The sequence below is a fragment of the Taeniopygia guttata genome, chromosome 2, assembly GCF_048771995.1.
Source record: "Taeniopygia guttata chromosome 2, bTaeGut7.mat, whole genome shotgun sequence".
Classification (NCBI taxonomy): Eukaryota; Metazoa; Chordata; class Aves; order Passeriformes; family Estrildidae; genus Taeniopygia; species Taeniopygia guttata.
This window is the reverse complement of record NC_133026.1, coordinates 33036603-33056144: the sequence shown is the minus strand read 5'-3', so window position 1 is coordinate 33056144 and position 19542 is coordinate 33036603. Positions and strand designations below refer to the sequence as shown.

Here is a 19542-nt window from a genome sequence, read left to right as displayed (position 1 = left end):
GAGCCAGGAAAAAGAATATAAATATGTTTCAACTTCCTCTGGTAGCGACATGACAGAATGGGTTGCCAGTTGAATTAGCTCCTAAAATCTTCTGTTCCTTCTCTTTGGAAGTAGATGTTCAGCTCCCAAAAGCCACGGAAGTGATGACTGAGAATTTAAAATTTGTTGTCATCCTAACTGATCAGGCTGTGCAGACAGCACGAGTACCTTAGCACCATTGCACAGAAGTGTTTCCACTGTGATTTGGAGCTATTGTCACCAGGGTGGTTCCAAGTCCATTGAGTGTTCCAGAGTGTCTGCTGTGACTGAGGGGAGGTGCAGCTCATCCTACCACTGAGGACACCTTCTGCAACATTTGCTCACCAGCCCAGTATGGAAATTTGCTGTGGACTGTGCCACAGCTCTGCTTAAGGAGTACAGCATCACTGCTGGAGAACCAAGTATCATTCCAAGGTATGGTCTCTCTTTTCAGTGAATTTCAGCCCTTTTTCAGTGGCCGAAGTTTGCTGGCAAGAATGAATTCTGGGGGGGAAAAAAAAAAAAAAAAGTGCTGCTTTGGGCACAAAACTGGCTTTGCAAAAAACTGCCAAACCCTGCACTGGGTTTCATACTGCTAGCATGCCTGATAATTTGCAGTTGTAAAACAGTGCAGCCAGAGGGGGTCATGAAACAACATGAGAGGTTTTGGTACCTGGTGCCAGAGCTGCTGCACATCAGCTCCACACAAAACTTCCTCAGGTCTCTCCAACATGTGTGTCAAGTGCACTTGGAGCTCCCTGATGGCAACATCATGTGGCTGCAGTGACCTAAACCACGCTCAGCCCTGTGGCCAATGAGGTAAGGAAAATTATCTGGTTCTTGAAGAGGCTGGTGGGCTGCAGCAGGAGCTGAGGCATGAAGTAGGCACGGTGGGTTCTCACACACGCCATACCTCTCCTTGCAAGCCCTCTCAGCTCGTGGCAAATGCAGTCAGATACATTTATCTAAACCAGTTAATTTAACCCTCCTTTCTGACATCAAGGAGCATGTTAAATCTATGTAACTAGATTGTCTGCCCGACAAGTTTTTTTACCAATAGCAAGCATCTGTAAATACATAGCATGTTTACCTGAATCTCCATACTATGATCAACACTGTCATATAAAATCTAGCTATTGATTTTTCATTTTGAGCCATAAACGCTGAATGAATTTTTAAAATGGATTTAAAAATTGCAATATTTACTCATTAGCCAATGCCCTGGGTGAGTAGAAATGAAGTTTATCAACAGTACATTGTCCTAGACATTAAAAAATAGTGAGTAAGTTATGAAAAGAAGCTCCTTCCATTTTTGGGGGATCTGTGGCTGGTTTTGAGAATGTTTATGGAGTGCTAAATGGATTTAACAAGCACTAAGTACCCTGAAAGATATAAAGGGAGAAAATGTGAGAAAAGCAAAATAACAATCTCTATCCCAATGCATACTTTTCTCAAAGACTATTTCTCCTCAGGAAAAAAAATTCTGTCAAGCTTCTAAAACTCCAAATATTTTACTTTGACATTTTCAAAAAGAATACTTCTGATTTAATAATTTCACAATAATTGTTTCATCAAGAAACAATTGAATTGAAAAAGCTTGGAGATAGCCTTTTTTTTTTTTTTTTTTGGCCCAGAACAGAATGAATTTGTTTTTCTTTCACCACAAATGATGAAACATGATTAGTTTTGGATCTGAAACCCATTCCCTTTGAAATTGTGCTGGATTTTTTCCCCTCTCTGCCATGTCCCCATGGCACACTTGAGCCTTTGTCAGGCTCCTGGCCTCTGTTCTCCACTTTGTGCCCCCAAATTGGCCATGTCTCTTGGGCAAATGCTGCCAGGCACAAAGAGCAGTGGATACCAGCTCTAGCCTGTGTGAATCACCAAACCCCTTCCAAACCAAAGTGGAAATTCCTGTTGGGAGCCAGCTGGTTTTGGATGCACTAGTGACTTAGCTCTACTTTCCCTTTTATCTCTATTATTTCAGCAACATTGCTGTGGTTTCTAAACTCTTTAGTTACAGCACACATTGCCTCTCCCACCCATTGCCTTCAGAGCCTGCTGAGGACTTCTGTCCTTTATGAAAGAAAAGCCTTAATGCATTTAGAGAAGAAAAAGTTCCAGATGTTTTGAAAACTATCAAAATACCCTGGATTTTCTTTTTGTAAGGAACTTTTCACAACCTGATAAAAGCCAATTTTCTTAGCAAACAGATCAAATGTCAGCCAGAGGTGTGAAACCTGAATAGAAAAGAACCAAATGCCAGTTAAAGAGAGGGGAAAAGGCAGTTTCCAAGAATCACTACATGCTTTCTAATTCCCTTAAAAAATAAAATTCAATATCTAAGAAGAAAATTAAAACAAAGTATGTTAAAAATAGAAAATGGCATAACAGAATTCCAAGTGTAGTATCAAACATATTGACATGGAGTTTCAGCTACCTTTTCTTTTTTTCTTACTTTAGACAGAAAAGTATGCAAATCACAAACTATGTTTTTTTCCTAAAAAGACATTAAGTGAATTTGCACAGAGAGTGGATGAACCAAGCTTGATTTGATGAAATGTTAGGCAACAAATGGAATAGAACTTTGAACTACATTTCAAAGTAGTACATTTCTTGCATCTTGTATTATATATGTTGAAAAACTGGTAAACTGACCCATGAAAAAAGTTACCTGTGTGCACATCTTGTTTTGTGTTGTGACAGACAGAAACAGTTGCATAGAAATGATGCCTGATGAAGTACTTTTCATGAGCAAGTGCTCTACAGAGACAGAGAAGTCAGCAGGCAGTTTCTTTCAGAGGTGGGAAAATAGAGATGCAGCAGCTTCGGGGAGCAGAGCTGCAATGGACAGAAATCTCCTCAGGTGTGAGACTTTCCTCTAAGAGAGACTTGACTATCTAAAGGGAATACAAGCACTGGAGGGATGCCCCAAGAGATTTTTTACTCTCTCCTCTAACTTTTTCCCAGGCAGAAGCTTTACACTGCCTCAGACAACACCTGCTTCCTTACTTTTGTAGGGTTATGAAGGATTTCCAGGTCTAACAGAGGGCTCTCTCCGTGCTGGGCTAGCTGCTGTGGCTTGGAAGTGGATTTCACTCTTGGGAGGCTGAAGGCCTGATGACAATGCTGGGTGCCACATGACAAACACTGTCTGCCTGGCTGGGCTCCCTCCTGTCCTGGCATGGCCTGCAAGGCAAGAGGCTGCAGCCTCGCAGACAGGGTGGTTCAGCACAGGGGGACAGGGAATAATGCTCAGTTTGCAGTCAGGAGTGAGCCCAGCAAACAGCCCCGCACAGGGACAGCCAGTAGGAGTTAGGGGGATAATGAATAGAGCCACTTGCAGACCACACATGCTGCTTGAATGACTGGCCCCCAACGAAAAGCAAAGCTCTTTGCCAGTGGCCAAATTCCTTGGTACACATTGTTTTGCCATGTCACAGGGATTAAAGTCACATGTTGTATTTGAAGCTCTCGGGATGAAAGGCTTACTGACCTATGTGGGATGATGGCTGCTCACAGAGGGCTGGTAAGCTGCCAATCTTTTTGTTGAGTTAAATTTTTCTCATTAATTTTAAGGGGTGGGTTTACCTTGCAGAATTTGCTTGTTATGCCTTTTCAGATATATATTTCAATACAGTTTTGGCATGATTGTGAGTTTTTGTGTCCTTCCCTGGGGTGAGCAGCAGTAGGCAGCTACACCAATATGTTGGTCTATATTAAACTTGTAACTGAGAAGAAGTACAAGTCCAGTCAGACACACTCACTATCACCTAAATAACAAACATCTCTTCAAGTTCAGAGTAGAACTGCAGCTCATCTTTTGGAAACTGAACATCAGAGAAGGGAGTTTTGCTGACACTGACATCCACCATCGGAGCTCCTTGCTCATGTCTCCCCTCCTGTGTCTGCTCATGCACAGGGTGAAGTGCACTACAGGCGCACTAAAGTGAGCCAGGAGGGATTGTTATTTTCTCTGTCAAATCCCACTGAAGACTTGCCTGTCCTCTTTTGCGCTTCCCTCAGGCCAGGGCAGTGAAGAGGTAAAGCTGAAGGAACACTGAGTCACTGTGAAGAGGCGTCTGGCTGCGCCACATCATCAATGAAGATATCTGAGTGCCTGCACTCTGCCCTCCATGCAAGCTTCCCTGCAAGCTTTGCAGATGTTATACATATGAAAGACAAAAAAGCTCTTCTGGGTCTAACATGAGCCTTATGAGGAGCAGAAAGTGTGCACACTCTGAAGATCAAGAATTGGATGAGAAGAGTTTTGAGGTAGTAAAGCATAAGTAAATCAGGCAGAGTTATACAGAGTGCATGCTGACCATCATGAGCTGTGTCAAAAAGCAAAGCATGGGGGGAAAATCCCCTCACTTTGCCACAGGTTTTAAGGAGTGTGCATATGAAACCAAGTGACAGCAGGGTTACTGTCTTGAGTACAGTATCACAATAGAAAATGAATGTACACTCAAGTGCAAACAGAAGTTCTTGTTTAGTTGGAGATGACCACAGGAACATGATCTGGCTTGGTGCTACAAAGAGTGATACAATCATTCCTTTGGCAGTGAAACCAGCTGAATGAGAAAGTAGAATGTGGGAGTTAGGTCAGTTACCTTTTCTATGTGGAGTGGCAGCATGCTGCCTGAATGTGCTGATAGGCTACAAAAAGGAAGAAAATACACATACAATGTGTGTAATTATAACTCAGTGAGATGCATCCATCAATGGGGTAAAAGCATACCTAGTTTCTGATCTCAGCAAAAAGGCAGAGACCATATTTTCTTAGGAAGCCCTTCTAAATGTGGCAGAAAAATTGAAAGAGTAGATGGAAGAAGACAAACTTTCCCCAGCTCAAGTCTAAAGCCAAGTTCCTTTTGCATGGCAGAGGAGGTGGGTTGACTTTTGATCACACAAACATGAGTAAAACCCCCAGACACTCAAGGTGCAAAAAGGACACATTCCCTTGCCTAAGTGTAAGCCAAATGGAAGAAATTCAATGTGTAAAAGGATCGTATTCCATTGGTTCTGAATGGAGGCCTTGCTGAAACCAAGTATTTTTTTACAAGTGAGGCATCAGCAGGGTTCTGAAACTCTCCTTAGGAGAAACACAGAACACATTTGTTCAGATCTAACACCTTATATGTGCAGAAGAAACTATTTCCCTTGCCTGCTGATTGGGTTTTCCTTGACACCTATGACAACTCATTGGGGAAACCAACATATTTGGGACAGTCTGGATTTTGCTAGAGTCTACCTATATGACACTTGCATTTTGGAAAAAAACAGAGGCTCTTGACAAATCTGGACTGAGCCACATCTGCTAGATGAAAGTTAAACACCCCCAGAATACCATGGAAACAGCAGATGTGTGAGAGCAGGAGACAGGGTGTGATGTCCTGAGACTGGTAAGGCTGTGATCATCACAAACACAGCTCCTAAATAAGCAAAAAGATGTTACAGAGATTCTGAATCATGCAGGGAAGTGGAGGTTTTAAATGGCTACCTGAAGGAACAATTCAATACTATAAATGCAGGGGATTGAAAGAAAATGTGCAATTGCCCTAGCTGTAAGAAGAAATTACAGAGACCCTTCCTCTGAATAAGCACACAATTAGGATGACCCTACTGTCTTCAGCATTAAGGGCACAACAAATTATGGGTGGACTTTCTGGAGTCTAAAACCATAGCTGCTGCCGAAGATCCACCTGGACATATGGCAATGCAGAGGCTGACCATTGCTAATCACAGTCAGGGTTGTGCACTTAGGGCCCAACTCAGCCTGGATCTTCTCTCACATTTAGCATATGAGCACTGGTATGAGAAACCCTGCTAAGTCAAAATCATGTATATAAACACCTGAAGGGAGGGTATAAGAAGATGGAGGTGAAGCTGTTCGTCACATGGTGGGGGTTTTCAAACTATGAATTATGATGATCCTGTACAGGCAGCTATGCTGGGTGAGTGAGCTGGTTTCAGAGGCCTTGTTATTCTTGCTTACTGTACCTCCCACAGCAGAAAAGGAGCCCTGTTGTACATGCTTTGCTTTTGTAGGTCCTGCATGTGTGTGCACACTTGCCTTCCTGCAAGTGCTGCCCTAGGACAAGTCCATTCTGTCTTGACTGATGGCCTCCAGCAGCTGAGGACCTTAAACCTACCTGAAATATTGTAAAATTCTGAAAAAAATATCAGGACTTAGCAGCTCTTCCTGTTGCTGCTTCGTCTAAGATAAATGGAGCATCTCTTAGGAAAACATAGCAATATCTGCAACAGACTGGGAGAATCATTCTTTGCCCTATTTGCAAGATGAAGAAGTTGATGGAAGAGCCTTTTTCCCTTCATACAGTAACTGCATGCAGATAATTGAGTTTGTTACTCATATGTAGGAGGCCCCTAGGTATAAGCATCTACTGCTGCTTTTGCAAACTCCCAATAAAAGAATTCTTATTAAGATAGCTTTAAGTGATACTTCATGTGGATAAAAGCATCAGGAAACATCACAGGCAAACAGGAAATAAAAGGGAAATAAGACTTGCTATGGAAAGCTGTAGTTTTCATTGGATGCATTAAGATGAAAGAACAGATAATAGAGAAGGGAGAGCTGCTTGATGTAGGGTCAGAAAATGGTTCTTCAAAGCTGGATCTTCTAGATACCTTTTAACTAAATATGGGCTTGGGTTTTTTTGTTTTACCTTTCATGGATGAATAACATATAACCAAGTGCTCCTTGCATTAATTCAGGAATTGTGGCATGTATTTGTGTCATTATTCTTCCTGCAAGCTACCCTGTTCCATAACTTAGTGTGCAATACATACATGTTTAAACTGTGGCACATAATTTCCAAGATGATTAAAATCCCTCCCCTCCCCTCCCCTCCCCTCCCCTCCCCTCCCCTCCCCTCCCCTCCCCTCCCCTCCCCTCCCCTCCCCTCCCCTCCCCTCCCCTCCCCTCCCCTCCCCTCCCCTCCCCTCCCCTCCCCTCCCCTCCCCTCCCCTCCCCTCCCCTCCCCTCCCCTCCCCTCCCCTCCCCTCCCCTCCCCTCCCCTCCCCTCCCCTCCCCTCCCCTCCCCTCCCCTCCCCTCCCCTCCCCTCCCCTCCCCTCCCCTTCCCTTCCCTTCCCTTCCCTTCCCTTCCCTTCCCTTCCCTTCCCTTCCCTTCCCTTCCCTTCCCTTCCCTTCCCTTCCCTTCCCTTCCCTTCCCTTCCCTTCCCTTCCCTTCCCTTCCCTTCCCTTCCCTTCCCTTCCCTTCCCTTCCCTTCCCTTCCCTTCCCTTCCCTTCCCTTCCCTTCCCTTCCCTTCCCTTCCCTTCCCTTCCCTTCCCTTCCCTTCCCTTCCCTTCCCTTCCCTTCCCTTCCCTTCCCTTCCCTTCCCTTCCCTTCCCTTCCCTTCCCTTCCCTTCCCTTCCCTTCCCATGGCCCAGGAAATTGTTTTAAAAATACTTAATACATCCCTGTTTTTAATTTCAGCCTTGAAACATTAATTTTCAGTATTTGCTCAAGACACCTAGTTCTACAAAGCAGAGTGGTTATCAGGAACAGACAGAGCAGTGAAGAGAAAAATGACTGTGATGTACATGATGCAAAGAAGAGGGAAAAGGATGCAGGACAGTAAGAACCAGTAAAGTTGTTTATATACTCAAGGTGATCATTTGCAACACTTGGTTTAAGTTTCATGACAAACTCATTCATAATGCTAAGTTTCTGGCAAACTTTCTTGACTCTGCAGAATATGAAAAGTCACTTTGCAGCTAGAAGCTGATCTATAAACCAGCAGACATAAGTCTTTTTGTGGGTTTTTAAAGCTAATCTTTTATATGACAATTTTGCAATTCTGGAAATGCCATTGCCAAATATTTCAATGTTTTCATCTGCAGTAGTGCAACAGAAAGCCATATTCCATGGTTTTACATTGGCAAAGCTGAGGCATTTCACAAAAAGACCAGTTTGACAGTTGCTAACCAATTTTTCAATAGCCAAAGCAGATGGCACAAATTATTGTACACAATAAAGTATTCATATGGATATACCACAGTTGGACCTAAGTTAACTTTCTTTTCTTAAAAGGAATCTGCAATTTGAGCTGAATTGTGGGAAGGAATACTATAATCCCTCTGACCACCAAAAAGCACTTGATTTCTGTGTAATTCTAGTGAACTGAGACATTGTGATAGAAATAATTTCAAAAACTACAGATGTTAAAAATACTCCTATTCATCATGGTTGCAAGTGAATCTGCCAGGATTCAATGACAGATTCAAATTCTTTCTAGAGAATTTGGTGTTGCTTTTTCAATTTGGGGTTTTATTTATTGGGGAGTGTCTTCTCAGGCCTGTGACCTGATGGTGGAAAACAGCGTCTGTGTCTTTTCTGAGAAGATTTGGCTTGACTGTCTGCACTACTTGCAGATAAAGACACAACTGACCACTTGATTTGGAATTCCCTAACAGGGGCCATCTATATCTTTAAAAAATAGATGGCATATTTTTTTTTAAAAGTAGTTGAAAAACGTTCAAGGCTCACTTTTGGAGAAGGAAGCAGAATTTGATACAGAAGCTTTTAAAGGCTGTATGGATCTAGCTGGTTTGGAAAGGTTATGGGAGCATTGCCATTACATATTGATGAAAATTATATACTTTATTTTTGTTTAATTTTTGCTGTTATGTGCTTTTTAAAAATAATTTTCCCTGTTTTAGGAGCTGCTAGAATGACTAACAAGAATCTACAAGATTTTTTTTTAAATGAAATATAGGTAGATTCAGACTGGTGGATAAATATTTCTAAGGGGCTAATTCAAGTAATTATCTACTACAGTGAAGAAAATAGTGGTGTGAAAGTTTAGGGATAAAAAAGTTTATGGGCAGGTAAAAAATCTCTCTCTCTCTTATAATATTGCTATAGTTTAGTAGGCAATAACCAGCATGGTATAATTTCTCTCAGGCAATTGCTTTCTTCCTTCTCACTTAGTGAGATTCTTTAATTAAACCTCAGACACTTATTTTTCTCAATGCTGAAATATAACACAGCACTTACAAAGTTATAGGTCATTTTTAAAGACATTCTTGCAATTCTGCAAAATTTTCTACTTTTACTCAGGATTGGTTTTAGAAGCTGACAGGAATTATTTAATGTTGTTTTAGACTATTCTGTAAGACTTAAAGTATTTTCCACTACATCCTCTCGAGCACTTGAAGTTTTCCCTCTATGCCTACTTCTAGATCAGAGGTGGACTGTGACCCCGTTGGGCAATAATGAGCTGTGACTGGTTTGCTATTTCCTGACTTAGGCATTTTAAAACAGCAATTCAGCAACTGATTGAGTCAAATAAAATGTATCGAAGGACTGCCATCTATTTTCAGCTTTTAACCCAGGGTTTTTACATTTCTAAAAATAATGTTTTTTAGTGAAATTATTAATTGCCCCTGTGTGAAGATTATAAAAATTTCTCCTGAAGATGCATTCAAACTTCAGAATTTGCTCCAGCTGCATTTATATTCTTTTGGTGTTTATTTTCTACCAACCACATTTTTCTCCCAGCATAACTGATGGCAAGTGAAATAAGTTCACATGCTCAACTATTCGCATCGGAAGTGATGGATTTTATAGGGGACGAGACATCAATAGGTCAGGTTTCCTCAAGCCATTAAACAGGGCCCAGGTACAGAGGCAATTAAGTAAAACATATACCAATCTGACCACATTCCTAGCCAGGAACCAGATGCACAAGTGATTATGTGATGTCAGTCACTAAGGTGCTGACAAAAGTTACAATCAGCAATGCAATAATGCATCAAGCACATTTTATATGGGATTGGAAACTGTTTATTAACAAGCAGGGGAGTAGCAGGGTCATACATGGTAAGAGAAGGAATACGTTTATACTCTGCTTCCAGCTAATAAATTTTATAGCAGCTTTAATATTTTTAGGTATGTTGCTGAAGGGAAGTGTTATGAAACCAAAAAAGAAAGATTTTAAAGGCTCTAAAATGCTATAATCCAACATTTATTAGAACTTTGTTTTAGTGGGTTGCTTTCTCTGAAATAGGCTCACAATTATACCTCCTTGTAATGTGAATTAAACTCATCTATCTGATCAAGGAAAATAAGTGTTTTATTAAAACTAGGACTGATTAATCAATACAGCTCAAATTTCAGAAATAATTTAGCAAATATTTCGCCAGTGGTCTGAAACAATACTTGAACTGAAGATGAAAAATGAAGAGAGGTCTATTAACTGTGATATTGGATTAAAAGCCTGAGCAGCCTCCATCAGAAATTCAGGTTAAATTTATCAGAGACATTATTTATCTTTAGGTGCTGCAGCTTACCCAGCTCCATGTACTTGCTGGGATTCCTGTGGAGTGAGGATGAGATGCCTGAGCAATCTTTTCTCAGCCGCTTCCCAACACCAAGATGTTCAGCAGCATCTGCTCCATTGTCACAGTGGCCACCACAGATGTCCACGTAGTCGGTCCCAATTCCTGTGCCTCCAGGGTTTTGTCTGATGATTCCAGTGGGTAGCCTGATGATTCCAGTGGCTCAGGCCATCCACGTGTACAAAAATTACTCTTTCCTTTGGGGCCTAGAAGAAAGTACACTTCAGGTTTATGCAGGTTAGAAAATGTCCTTGGATCTAGAGTTACCTGGCAAGTATTAAGAGTTGGGCATTATAATTATTTTAGCGCTAGTGATTAAAAGGGTTCTGATGCCATTAAGATTTGTACATAAACATTTTATTTTAGTAGTATCTTTATCTGCACCTTAATGCCAAGCATGCTGTTGTTTCTCCGTATTAGTTGTGTTACAGATACTTGACTGCTAGTTTCACTTTCTATTAATTGTGTGTTCTGCTGTTGGGGTTCATAAATGGCAGTGAATGATCTTAAATGCAAATAATATATGATGTTCAATTTAAGTTCAAAATGAATTGAAGTTCTTCTGTTGATCTTCTTCTTTTGTTAACCAATTTTTGAGCAAAATCTAAATTTGTGTCCTTTTAAATAGTCCTTTGCAAACTAGCTGGTAAGACTGTAACTTTTGAATTAAGAAAGTAAGTGCCAATTTCTCTGGAGTTTGGTGGGTCTGGCTATATGTTTGATTTTTCAAGACAGGGCATTTCTTTTCTTTCTGTGAATGACTGGACCTATGGATCCGCTGCCTTTATTTTAAAATTAATCCCACACACCCTTCAGGCCTTGGAAATAGCGAGGCTTAGGCTGCAGAGTCAGGAATCTTTTATATTCACCAGTTAGTCCTTGGAGCTGCTAGGCTATAAAAGTTCTCTTCTGAGATCTGTATCACTGGGAAATTAATGACCTGGGCTACAAGAAGGGCTCCTATAATTGTGCCATGATGTCGTTTAAAAGTATTGCATCTGTGTTTGGGAAAGAAATAACGTAATTTTATTTGAAGTTCTGGTCATTCCAGAATGTCTGTGTGATCAGAGTAATGTAGGTATAGCTTAGGTAGCCATGCCTGCTCTTTCTGATTTTTGTGACATTTCAAATACAAAATGTGTACGGGCATGCAATAAAAAGTTTTGTTCATCAGCCTGCAGAAACTTCCTTCATCTCTTACCATTCACTGACTCTGATATCTCATGTACTTACTAGGTGCAGTTCTCATAGCTTTCAGGCAGTGGAGCTCTTCAGGTTTTATTTAGCTTTAAAAGTTATTACTTGCCAAATTCAGGCTGGCCTCTTCTTACCCTTTGTGAGAAGCAAATGCTGTGAAAAGTTGGTATCCCTTTCTGTGTGCCCTGCAGACTCCAAGCACGTCTGTCTCAGCAGATGCTCCTCTGGTAAGCAAAGGTTCTCCCTACAGATAGCCCTGCTGGAAATGTGGGCAGCAGGAAACTGGCTCCTGTTCATCCAGTGGATGATGAGAACAGGGGGACTGCAGTGGGGCAGTGTGAATTTCAGCTTTCCAAAGATGTCAGGGAAGAGGTTGCTTTTTGATTTGTCGCACTGTGATTTAACAGCTTGTCCCATATGCTTTGAGCCACCAAAAGGATTGCAACAATTTTCTGCTTCTTGGCAAAACTAAATTTTAGTGCGTAGCCTCAGTCCTTATCCTATTCCTTGAGACAAATATTCTGGTTGTAAAGACAAAGCAAAATCCAGTCTAGAGGCTGTGCAAGGATAGAAATTAAAGAAGCTCTCAATCTCTCAAGTGCTCTGACTCCTGCTAACCTGCTGACAGCTGATGGGCAAGTTTTGCCCAAGCAGGTTTTCTGATGCTGGAATTTTCATCCCTACATGCCCATTATATTCCCTGGTGAGCAAGTGGAATATTGCATTTTTACTGGGAAAATCTGTACGTGAAGTTGAGGACCTAAGCCACCCACAAAGTCTGCCAGTAAGACCTGGGGCAGACTCGTTTTTCTTGGATGGTCTCTTGAACTGGAAATGAAGATACAAAATGAGCTTAGAGAGAGATGGAAAGGATGAAGGTCCAAGTGCTTGTCTGTAGGATGTTTATGTGGTGACATTTGTAAAGATATTTCTTTTTATTTTATTTGCAGAGGTATAAGAACCAGTGTATCCAATCAGAGTGCTGTACAAAAGGCCCGGAAGGCCTCCATCTGCTCCCCAAAATGCCTACAAATGAAGACACAGCTGCCCTCTCATGAATCTAAAGCAAGCTGAAGAGAAACTGGAATGGAAGCTGGAAACTGGTGAAATACCTGAGTGGTCAACAGGCAGCTGAGAGAAGCAACACTCACATCCATCCTTTCATTTACTGAACCTGACCACTGGCAAAATAAGTTTCAGGCACTGTAAACTGAAGCAAGAGGAGGTGAAGAAAGCATTCAAGAAGGCAAGAAGAAGCTTGTCCTCCTCACATTTTATGTCAAATACTTTTCTGGTATGTCACAGTCACACACAAAGAACAAAGCTGAAAGTATCACAGTCAAGAATATTTTAAGAAGCAGAGTTCGACTTGTATCCAGTTTATCATCTTACCTTGCATTTATTAACAGAATATTATGGTTTAGGAAACATATGAGCATGGGCATGGATAGTCTGCAACCCTAGAAGATCTGTGTGATCAGTCAAGGATCCTTGACAACCTTCCACAGCAGTGCTGCTGGCTGGTGTTTTTGCATTTCTCTCATTGCTACAACCACATCTATATTAACAACATTTTCATGCCATTGAAAGAGACTCTTTCATATTTTCTGTTCCTGGGCTAAACGGATTACTGCTGAATTTGAATAACTCCAATTGTTTTCACTTTGTTTTGTGGCATTGTGTTCAGCAATAATTAATATCTCTGTACCTTAGGTTTCCTCCAGATGCCTGCTGTTAAATTAATGAGTCTCCTATCTGGAAAAGCTTGTTGGAACCACTGCACTGGCCATTTTCTCTTGCACTGGGACACTGTGGAAGCTCTCCTTCCTTGCTTTACAGCAAGGAGTATGCCTGCAGGCTTTTCCATTCCTGTTCTGTTAGTATTTGTAAGCAGTGATTAACCTTTAAAAGGTAAGGACTGTGAATGCTTACCAAAAAACTCTGTGGTAAGGAGGTTTTTTGAAGACAGTTGGCAGCTTTCCACACTAATTTTTTCCACACTAGTTTTTTCCACTCTAAAATGTAACCTGTAGAGGTATTTGATGCAGACATCAAAAGCTGCTCTGCCAAGTGTGCTCTAAAGGTGGATCTGCAGAGAGGGAGAGGAAGGGCTGGTCAGGACTCCTATATGAACCTTCCTCCCACCTCCTACTGAGATTCCCCTCCACTTCTGGTTTTGAGGAGATAATCACTAATCAAATCAGGCAAAATCTTATTTCTAATTCTATATAAAAAATGCTCCTAAATTTTTGTTATTCTGCAATGAACTTAGAAGTGATATTTGCAAATATTGACCTATCTGTTAATAAACTCTGCTGCCTGCAAGAATAAGGTGGAATAAAGAAAAAAAAAACCCTCTCCAAATTGTTGTCAAAATTTTGTTTTAATTGCAATTTTGCAGATAAGTCCAGTGACAGATGAAAAGCAAACTGTTCTGTTAAGGAAATCTAGAAAATTCCTTCATCATACCTCTCTGAAAAAGATACTGTTAAAAAAGATGACTTGGCAAGTTCTATTTTTTAAAATTAATTTTTTAAAAATATCCCTTTCAGCTTTAAAATAGAAGAAGACTTATGATTTGAAGAATGGTCTCTTTTTGCAGCCACTCTGACTCTTCTCAAAGCAACATTGGACATCTAGAAGAAACCAGACTTATAGGACAGGCATCCTGACTCTTAGAAGAGAACAGAAGATTTCCTCCTGATTTAACAATGCTAAAGTTTATTCTGCCTAATGTATTTACAACTTAAAGAGAGAACTCACTTCAACAAAATATTTTATTTCTTATTTGGTCTTAAACCCACAAAGTTTATTCTGGAGCCTTATTACTTTCCCTGTTGTACTGGAAAGACTGCTCTCTCTGCTGAAGGCTATGCTCTCCTGAAATCCTCAACCCTGTAATGAATCTGGCATCTGATAAGGCACAGAAACCCTCCTGTCAACTTTAAGACAAGGCAGATGGGACTCCTTACAGTCAAGCAAAGGAGAGCCCCCTCTTTTGCATGTGTTCATTGAATTTGACATCTCCAGATCTAAAGAGTCTAGTTGACAGGGAAAGAATTTTCTTGGTGGTGGATCCAAATTCTCTCAGTTGATGCCTTGCAAAACTGTAAGAAAGCACAAGCATGGCCACTTTTAAGAAGGGTGTTGCAAAATGTCTCTCCTTTGTATAAACTTTTACAACTGACTGATTTTATATTCTAGCTGAGGGCCAGCAAAAAAGTAGTTTTCTCCCTTTCTTACTGGGATGCTGAATGTTTCATTCTGTGGATAGCTCTGACACAATAGAGATGAGCATCAGATAAATAAAACCAAGGACATAACACTGGGCTGAAAATAGAAGACTAATTTAGCAAAGTGTATTATTAGAGTTGCCATATTTGTAGCTGACCTCTTTGGAGAAAAACAATACTCTTTACATCTGCAAAGGCTTAAAGATAAATACCCCTTTTTAATTAATTAAATTTAATTAAATCCAGGACCTTTGTCAGGGTATGCCAGTAAATGAGAATAAATCCTACTTTTAATAATGAAGGGTGCTCCTAAACCTGTTGCAAGCATACTGCTGACACTAATTAATACAGCTGTCCTACAATGTCAAGCTTGGGACGGGAATTGCAGGAAGGGGGATATTACAAGTGGGCAAGACTCCAGTTTAAAATTTTCAGTATCTATAAAGATAAAGATTAATATGAGGTGTTACAACTTTGATTTTACTGTCCATTGTTTTGGGGAAAGACAGGGTTATTTTTTGTTTTAATTGTATCTAATTGTTTTTGTTTATTTTCAATAACACATTGGTTGGAAGTTAGATTTGTATGGAGAGAAGAATCCCATGAACTACAGCCCATATTTATAGCTTTGAAGAGCAATTTCTCTGCTGCCCTGCGCTGCTGCAGCAGGATTATTATACCTGCATCAGCTGGTATTACACACTGATGAGTAACAGCTCTTCGGTGCATTAACCTTAACTCCAGGACATTCATGAAAACAATTTTGGGTTGTCAGATCCTACCAGAAGCATTACAACTGTAATCTATATTATAGCTGGTATTCAATATTTTATTAGAATGGAAGATGGTATATTTTATCACTCTAAAATGAATAATTTTTGCAATTCAATGTTTGAATCATTAAACAATGTTTCTATAAACAGAGATATATGTATCCAATAAAGATCATCAAACATGGAGCTCTATAGACACTCAAATATTTCAGTTTGGGGCATAAAATGTTTTAAAGCAATAAAACTGAAATCTATGCTCTTTTTCTTTTTCCTCAAGGGATTTTAAAGTTGTTTTTCCTTCCTGACTGCAAGTGTTTGAGGTTGAAAAGGTAACATTTGGTCAAGCCAAGGACAAAAAGCAGGTGAGCAGTCCTAGTTTTTCTTTTGAAGGAACAGTCTATTTAGAAGGAGCAATAAAAGCACCTGTTTTTTTTTTGGTTTTTTTTTTTTTTTTTGCAATATAGGCTTCAGAAAGTTTTAAAAGGTTACTTAAAACCATTTTTTAAGACTAGCACTTGTGGTCTCCATCACAGACATCCCCAGTTGCATCAAGCCATGTTAAGCCTTGATCTGAGAAGAGGCATTGACAACTTCTTGCACTGCCCTGCATCCCACATGGTGTCATTTCTGTGTAAATCATAACAGTGCTCATGACACGTACGAGGTGCCTTGGGCTGAAAGGTGCTTGGAGTATCCTGTAATGTACAGCAAAACAACCCAGAGTACGGAAACAGCTGTTCTCTCTGGGAAGTCCTCAAGGAATCATGCCAGCTTTCTAGTAATTAATAACAATGGGCCTTCTTTTTTTTTTTCTTTTTTTTTTTCTTTTTTTTTTTTTGCCTTTTTTACATAACTGTGGCTAGGGGAAAGACATTTCATAAGGAAGTGTGGAATTTTACACAGAGCAGCATCATATGAATTTCTGGACTTTAACTGAGGCATTATTCTCTTTCTGAAATATTTTGCATCTGAAAGACAATGGTGCTGGAGTGCTGGTGCCAGTCACACAATTTACTGGTTATGTTTTATATTAATACAGTTCCTTTTTTTTTATTCACAGGAGCAACCAAGTTTCAAACTCATGGATTATGTGGGACCATTTGCATCAGTTTTTTAGTTTTCCAATAATTTTATTATTCAAAACTTAGGGGGAAAAAAAGCCATACTAACATTTAGAGGCTTTTTGGTTACAAGTTTGGGTTAAGCTACTACAAAATGGAATATTACTTAACTATCTGAAAGCTTCCAGGTTGGCAAAATTAGTTCTGCAATATTGAGAAATACAGGGAATGTATTTCTATGTCAAAAATCCACAGGAACTGTAGATGATTCACAATGTCACAGGACTTGGATTGAAATTACATTACGAAAAACAGAAGGGAAAAAGTGAGTTTTTTCACATCTACAGCTGCTGTAATATTATTGTGGAAAGAACTAGACATACAGAAGAAGATTGCTGAAAGACCACATGTTGAAGCCCCTTTTAAATTCATGCCACAATAGCTTCTGCCAAGACTCTCCTGGAAAGCAGCAGAAGTTCCCTATGGTGACCACAAATAGGATGCAAGATGAAAAAAATTTATTTGATAATACCATCAGCAAAACATAAATAAAACTCAAATATGTTGTTTCTTTTATAGAAATGTCACAAGGCCTTTAATATTCACAGGAAGTTGCTTTGGCATTCAGGACTCTCATTTCCATTCAGGGGAAAGTGAAGAAATCAGAGCAATTTCATAAATAAAAATACTGTTCTATGTGAGGGAGAGGTGCAAGTGATGCATTCAAAAGGTCATCCAAAGTGGAGGTTAAGACCTTGAAAGTGAATGTGCCACAGACCTCTGTGAAGGTCAAATTCTGCTTATTATCCTGATTCACAGCTTCAAAGTTCAGAAACATAAACGTCTAAATTCAGACATGCCTGCTTGACAATGATCTGCTTTCCAGAGGTCCTGGTGACCCAATTTAGCTAAATCTACAAGGTAATAGTTTGCTCTGGTAAAGTATTTTTCTCTGTGTGTGGCATCTGTCTCATATTTGTTTGCTGAGGTGGTGTCAGTGCCAGAAATTTCTCCTCTACCTATCCACAGATAATCCTTTAAAACATTGATACAATGGATTGTCTAAGACTTCCTTGAGTTGGTTTTCCAAAGGCTTAACAGATTTCATGGCATTTTGCACTGAAGACACTACCACTTATGTGTAGAAAACAGAAGAAAGCTGGGATGAACATTACACTTACAGTGTCTAAAAACTGATAGAGTGAGCAAAGAAATCAACAGTTATTTTATATGTTAAGTATACATGACAAAGTTGTGTATCAAATGGCATCAAAGATTTGGAATCCTAAATCACCTCCACCTGAAGGATGAAACTTCTGTAATTTGTATTTGGAAAAACCCAGTGAGATTAACTGCTTGTGGGTCTCATGGCCAGTAGCAGAGACAGCTTCATTATTTCATTCCTCAGGCTGTGCATTTCACTGTGTTTGCCTGAACACCTCAACAGCCCAGATCACATCCTTTCCATTTGCAGACTTTTTCCCTAGCAGAGAAAGCATTAAAACCTGAACCCTGGGAAGAGTCTTGCTCCTGGCTGTGAGTGGAAATGTGGGAGACAAGGTACCCATTGAGGTTGTTCTGCTCCTGGGACCCTCACTAGGGTGTTTGGGACAGAACCTCACAGTACAGCATCACACACTTCCCTTTCCTGGGTTGTTTCCTCTGTCTGATTGCCCCTCACAGAAAAGCAAAAGGTTTCTCTAGCTATTTTGTTATAAATCGCAGTTGAAAACTTATTTTATTATTTTATTTAGCAGTACACATTTCTAATTATACACAACATGCCAGAGCTTTGCAGATACTGTGAGTAGTTTTGTTGGTTTGTTATCCTGCTTTTATTTTCTGTTGCTATCATTGCAGAATCACCCTTTCAGAGACTTTATCTGTCTTAATATGTATTGAAATTAAATGCTCTCAGTGTAAAATTTCCCTCTGGAACCAAAATACAAATTCATGCTGGTTACAGTGGAGGCAATTCCAGTGACTTCAGTGATCCTGTGTGCATTTGTGGGAGCTCAAAATAAATCTGGCCCATTAACATCAGGAGCAATATAATTTTAATTTCTACAGAGCTGCTTTTCACCCAGATATTTTTTGGGATGGTTTATATATTTGCTTATGGTCTAAATGTAATTGTACATGTTGCTGTGGTTTTGCTGTATAATCTTGGGCAAATCCACACTGATTCCCCAAGCTTTGTTTTGTTCTTTTTATTTCTTTACTGCGCAGGGTGGTGAAGAGAGAAATTGTTTTACAAATTGTGAATAATTCCTTGAGGGAGGTCATGCAAATTCTTTAAATATGTTATGACTTTTGTAACAGCAATGTATAATTTACACTAATGGTATGTATTACTAACCTCTTCCATACAGAAACACAACTAAATCCCACAGCATTCCACAATGGAACACAGCCGTGCTTTCACATTAATGGAAATGTTATCAGTGTCAAACAATTACATTAATTCTATATATTTTGCCAGTTTATTTCAAAGATTAAGCAGAAGTGGTAGTGTGAGGCTAAATTGCTCTGGAACTTCAGGTGACTTTGCACCCAAGATTGAAAACTGATTTAAACTTTGCAACTGCCCCTGCCTTAACAACCAGTCAAAGGGAAATGCCAGATCCGCTTTCACCTCTCCCCCCATACAATTGTACACCTCAGTACCTCAGCAGGAAACTTGCAAGCATTTTTTAATTGTTTATGTGAGGAAATCTTGTCCAAAATATTTTTTCTCCTTCATGCATTATGCTTTTGGAACTCCTTAGTGTTTACATTGTCATCCCGAGCATGATATTCCAGAAGAATGATATCATTATTTATACTTGCCCTCAGAAATCTGTTTAATATAATTGTGACTTTTTCAGTTTAAGGTAAACATCAGCATTTGAT

At 39.9% G+C, this 19542-nt stretch overlaps 1 long non-coding RNA gene across 1 annotated transcript; it reads left to right on the top strand.

Annotated features, from left to right (window-relative positions):
- Positions 1-52: 52 nt before the first annotated feature.
- LOC116807812 (uncharacterized) lies at positions 53-17351 on the top strand. The gene is made up of 4 exons (XR_004366961.3): positions 53-453; positions 12534-13494; positions 15867-15951; positions 16650-17351. It is a non-coding gene; the product is annotated as an uncharacterized lncRNA (long non-coding RNA).
- The last annotated feature ends 2191 nt before the right edge of the window (positions 17352-19542 follow it).